The sequence below is a fragment of the Chroicocephalus ridibundus genome, chromosome 6, assembly GCF_963924245.1.
Source record: "Chroicocephalus ridibundus chromosome 6, bChrRid1.1, whole genome shotgun sequence".
NCBI classification, from domain to species: Eukaryota; Metazoa; Chordata; class Aves; order Charadriiformes; family Laridae; genus Chroicocephalus; species Chroicocephalus ridibundus.
In genome coordinates, this window is record NC_086289.1 from 67,127,173 (window position 1) to 67,133,360 (window position 6,188).

The window sequence follows — 6,188 nt, forward strand, 5'->3', positions numbered from 1 at the left end:
CACCGGCGCGGAAAGGCAAACAGACACGAGCTTGGGAGCTCCGCATCTCACTCTGCCTCTCTCCGTTCTGAGAAAGCCTCCACTTTGCGTATAAGGGATACGTGTGGATTGTCATAATTTTCAGCCTGTTAAAGACATCAGGGGTAGTCTGTGGAGTTAAGTTTTTCGTTGAAAAATCTCCCATTAAGAAAAGAAAAAAAAAAGGAAAAAGTGGGAACTTCAAAAGTTGCATTAAAGAAACAAATCTGTTGATTCCTCCTACAGATGCAGCCTGCTCACCAGGAATAAGGGAATATTTAGGAACATAAATTAAGAAGTCATGGCTTAAAAGTCTGTAATGCCTCATTTTAGTGCATTTTTGACCTATTGACTCTCCGTGGCTGTGGTCACAATTGGCTTTATAGGGGTAATTGGGAACTGCTGGAGGGGGTGCAGCAAAGGGCTACGAAGATGACTAGGGGACTGGAACACCTCTCTTATGAAGAAAGGCTGAGGGATTTGGGTCTCTTCTGTCTGGAAAAAAGACGGCTGAGGGCGGATCTTATCAACGCTTATAAATACTTTAAGGGTGGGTGTCAGGAGGATGGGGCCAGGCTCTTTTCAGTGGTGCCTGGCAACAGGACAAGAGGTAACGGGCACAAACCTGAGCATAGGAAGTTCCACCTAAACATGAGAAGGAACTTCTTTACCCTGAGGGTGGCAGAGCCCTGGCACAGGCTGCCCAGAGAGGTGTGGAGTCTCCGGCTCTGGAGACATTCCAAACCCGCCTGGATGTGTTCCTGTGCAACCTGCTCTAGGTGACCCTGCTCTGGCAGGGGGTTGGACTAGATGATCTCCAGGGGTCCCTTCCAACCCTATGATTCTATAATTCTATGATTCTGATTCAAGCCGGTCCACCTAAGCTGTTGCAGGGCTGTGTGTGGATGCTGTCACATTGCTTTTAGGCTGGTGGACACTGGGGTGTCTCACACATCTGCTCGTAGACGGCGTCCCTCCAGGCTGCCACCCACCAGCAGCTCCGCTGCTCCGGGCAGCCTGGAGTTGGGTGCTCCTCTCAGCGTTCGACCCCTGACTGATGGGGCTGCTCTGCCCGCGTCGCCCGCAGGGCTCTGACGCCCGGGTCCCTGGGGCGGGTCACCGTCCCCTCCTTTTCTTCTGCTTCGTTTTGGTGGGGTCAGCAGCATCCCAGCTGTGCGGGTGTGTGAGTGTGTGCACGCAGGGAGATCCCGGTGTCCGCTTTGCAACACTTCCACCTACAGAATAAAACCCAGAACGGCAGCGGGCGCAGCCGGCAGCAGCCCTGGGAGCCGATGGGTGCTCAGCATCCTGGGGTGGGGGGGGGGTCCAGCCGGGGCAGGGGGGGCTACTCTGGGGCACCGAGGCAAACCAGAGGACTTCTGCAGAGGGGCTTGTGAGCCCCTTGTCCTCTCCAGCAGAACTGCGAAGAGGGATTCTATTTCCTGGGGCAAAAATGGTAATTTCTGCAGTTTTTTTTCCTTCTACTGGAAGGATCTATTTTTTTCTGGACAGCTTGTCTAATTTTAATTTATTTTTTTTTCCCCTCAAAATGCCCTGCTGGTCTGTGGCCAGGCAGGAGACGGGGCTGGAAAGCTGTTTCCTCTGCAGAAGTGTTTTTTCCCTAAGCAGGGTGTAGTTGAGGGTGCTCCGCTGCCACAACAGCCGGGCGCCGGGGCAGAGGGGAGCACAGGGCACGGGGCGGCCGCAGTGGGGTCGGTTCCTGCCCTAAAGCGCCTGCAAGCAATGAGCTTGTGCTTTGGAGCGGGGGGAAGAAACAAGGAGCACGGACAGAGGAGCCACAGACTTTGGCAGCTCACGGACGGGGCTGATGTGACATGACGGATTTCATGGACATTTCCTGGCAGGAGCAGTGATGGGGGAAAGATTTCCTGGAAAAGGGACCCTTATCGCTGCCATTAACAGCAGCACGCTCTGCTGCGCCCGCCGCCACTAGCCTATGGGTTTGGGGGCAGCTAAAGCCACGAGTACGTGTTGGGAGACTTTCTATCCAGAATATTCTTGGATTTTCCCCAATTTTTTTTTCTCCCCGAGCCATCCAAAGCCTTTTGTCCATGTACAGCCTTCTAACATCTGCAACAAAGCCGAAAGTGAAGGACAGCCACAACAGTCTGAATTGACTCACTCGAAGTATTTGCACCATTTTGTTGCAAAAATTAGTCAAATACATTTTAACAAAATCCCCTTTTCCTGAGGAAAAGCAGTTCGGAGGGCAAGACCAACCCAGCCAAACCCCCGCGCCCGAGGAGGACGGGTCGGCTGGAACATTTCCCGCTGGTTCCTGTGGGTCTCTCTGGGGTGTCTCAAGTCTTCAGAGTTCAGTGGCAGCACTTTATTTCCATCGCAGTTATTTCTAACAGCGGCTGCAGCACCCAGCGATGCGGGAATACTCCTTATTTCCCAGGAAACCGCAGCACGCGGCAGCAGGAGCAGCGCTGTAGGTGCTGTGCCTGGCCCCGGACACTGGCAGGTGTCACCGTCCCCGAGCTCCGACCTGCCAACCTCCTCCCACCACCCTGCTTTGTTTGCCCACAGGCCTCCCGCGGTCTCCCTTCAGTTCGCGCGCCAGTTCAGACCCCGCCGCTCGAGCCTTCCACAGCTGCTTGCTGTTATAGCAGGTTTTTTCCCGGCCACGTCCAAGTGGCGGGGCTGCGGCTCGGGGTGGTGCGTGGCTCCTGTCCCCGCTTTGCTCCGGCCGCCATCTGCCACTTCGCCGGGACGGCATCCGCTCCGCCGGCCTTAAGCAAACATTTGCCTGTGGCCATCTGGGTTGGGCGGCGCAGCCCGAGCAGCCTTCCCGCCCGGCGCGCCGGCAGCAGGCTGCGCCCTGCTGAAAACACTGGAAAGATGGAGAGGAAGGACCGAAATACCTTTCTTTTTGCCCTCCATCTGCATGCTCCAGCACTGGCTTCTTTGGCATCCCTGGGCTGGTGAGGGAACAAGCACGGTAAATGACGCACAAAGGGATGGGGCAAAGGGCAAGGGGTGCTGTGCCGGGGTACAGCCCCAGCCGGGAAAGCCACTGCGTCCCCACCAACACACGGGGGTCAGCGGGAAACAGCGCTGCAGTGGGGCCTTGGAGTCTCCTTTCACCATAAACGCATTCCCAGGGTCAATGGTTGAACGTGGCCTCACTGCGCGAAAGCGTGTCCCGTACCGCTGTGAAAATGAAGCCCGTACAGATGACACTGGGCTCGGTTGGAAACAAAATTTCAGAGCAGGGCGCTCACAACCCCGAGGTGCTTCTGAAACCTTCCCTCTTGCTCTTTCCACCGGCTGAGGCACTGCTGCCTTGGGCGCTTCTGCACTCGGATGTCAATGGTGGGTCACCAAAGCCACCACATCCTTCAGAGATAAGTTTCAGCTGATGAAGGGTTTCCATAAGTGACTCGGGCACACAGAAGACACTGAAGAATTTAAAAATAACAAGCATTAAAGAAAAATACTTCTCAGCTACTGAGATTTGTCAGTATGGCCTCAAGTGACTCCTGGAGGTTGGTACAGATGCTTAAAGATCAAACAGTACTCTCAAATGATTTATTTTTGCCATTTAGTGTTTAATGAACATGTCCTTTGTGTCCTTATGTGACACTTTAAAGTCTTGGGAGAGACACATGAGATCTAGTTGTAAAAATAATGCAGCCCCTCGCTTAAAACAGGCTTTGGCTGATGCTTCACGGTATCGTCGGCGGTTACTGCGCAGGACCTGGCGCTGGTGTGTGACACAGTAGAGCAAGGCCCCGATGCCAAACTGCTCCCGGGATGTCACTCGGTTCCTCAGCCGCTCACATCGCCTGCCAGCACGACCCGCGTCGCCTACGCGTGACTGCTGCGAGCAACCTGCCATGACTTTGTCACTGCTTTTGCCTCCCCCTCCCGCCCCCAAACCAACAACACGGTAAGTTTGGGGGAGCTGCTTTCCTCCCGCCTAACTGAGCCGAAGAGACAGAGGAATTCATGGCGTGGCCGTAGGGGAAGGCAAAGGAGGGGCAGCTCTCGCTCAGGTGTGGCCCAGCCACAGCCAGGACAGACCCTGGATGCTCCAGCTGTGCCCCGCAGCTGGGGCGGCTCAGCAGCCCCTGCTGGCCCCTGAGTACAGCCCGGCCGCCAGCTGTAACCGCGCTGCCATGTATTTCAGCATTCAACTGCTGCCACAAAGGTGGCTTCTGGGCAAGCAAGTCCTCCAGGCAGTGGGACATTAATGGGGCTGCAGCCATTCAGGACCTTTACCTGCTTTCAGACTGCTCCACGGACCATACCAACACCCAGTTTGTCCTTCTCGTCACTCAGACCCCCCAGCACATCTTCTCCTCTTCACAGCACTGACCCGACACACTCGGGCTTCCAGAGAGATCTGCTGCTTTATTCTATAGTCTGCCGTTGGCCAGGGCATTGCATGGTTAAGGCCACCACCCCTGAAGCTGGCTGAAGCCATCTTTTTTCCCCATGGAAGAACAAACACTGACCTTCTCACTGGCTGACTGCAAGCTGCCTGCCCGAGCAATCGGCGGCAGATGGTGTCTAGACGCTCAACATCACCAGATGTTCCAGCTTTGCATGGAAGTTAACTTCTCTTCAGCGCTGGAGCGAGGGGCGCTGGAAGCACAGAAGAGTAATTAGCGCTTATGCATAAACACAAATACAGGGGCTGAGCCCTCTTCGTGTTTCACTCCGATACACAAATGCTGACGTTCAACAGAGCTTGAGCCAATTGTGCCGTTTCTTCAAAACTGGGTTTTCATGACTGCCCTGGCCCACCTAAATACTTGTATCTAGGGAAAAAAGCTACTTTAATTTCCATAGCAACAAGTAATTTTTCCTGAAAGCAACAAACACATGAAATACAGCAGATTGCAAAAAACACAGAGGTAACCAAGAAACAGAGGAAGACACGTAGCTTTTCCCTCTTTTCAAAAAAAAAACATATTCACTCTTTGTATTTCTAGAGAACAGCGGCAGGTGGGGCCTGGCAGGATGCTGGGTAGCTGCTTACGACAACGTACCAGTTCCAGTGAAGCTTTTGCTCAACCACATTTATTTTTTTTTTCTTTCCCTTTTGAGGTCTGCAGAATTTGTGGCCAGAGATCGGCACTCGCTCCTGCAGTAGCACAGGTCACCAGACCCGTTTCAGTCCGTTACCAGCTTGTTTAGCCCCCTGCCGCGCTGCGAGTGAACAAACCCACCCAGGTCACCTTCAGCCACAGCAGTTAAATTCTAAGAAGCATTTTAGGAGAGCCAAGGTCTTTTCACACTGCCATTAGCAGCCTTTGCAACCAAGGGGACTCCAGGTGCAGCATCTGGAGCTTGCAAGGACAGCAAACACCTCGCACTTTTAGGATTACGATTTGGTTACTACCTGAGCCGCGACTGAAAGAATCAAATCCAATTCCTCCTCGTCCCGTTTCATCTCTCCTCTACCTGCAACTCCACCCACAGCTGCCCCGTGCCAGTTTCTGCTTTAGGTTGTACTGTGGCACAGGCTCCAGCAGATGGATGCTAACAAATTCCCACCAGCACAGGGGTGAGCTGCCAGCAGCAAACTGACCTGAGCAAACTTCCCCGAGCCACATCAGTGCGACCCTGCAGGCAGCTGCAGCACCGCAGGAGGCACCCCAAGGGCTCTGCTGGCAGACTCCCCCCAGGGAGCTCAGCTAAAAGCTCACAAGCTTCAAACTGGCAATAGGATCCTTCCTTCTACTGCCATCAGCAATGAAAGAAGGGAAATAAAAATCCCCAAACTTGATCACTCCAGGCACATGATTCGTCCTGCCCTGTACTCCTAGCACAAGCAGCCCAGAGAACAGCAGACAACAGCGACTCGCTGGCTCCTGCCAGAAGCAGCAGCAGGAGACAAGCAAGAGAGACCACCACCTCCAGGGGCAGCGACAGGAGAGCTGGGACACGAGCAGCCCTTCCCTGGCTTGTGACACACCGCTCCGTCCCAGCTTCCCCCCATCAGCTGCTCATCCCACCGAACATCAGAGGTCCCTGCCCGTTTCTCCCCACTGTAGCATGTGCCTGGGGTGGCCCCGGCCTCCCGGCTGCCTCCCCTAGGAAGCACACAGCTTCGAAAGCTTTCCCAGCCTTTCATTTGCCATGGAAACACATCAATATCCCACATGTCCCATTAATCTTCAACAGTCAAAGTGACA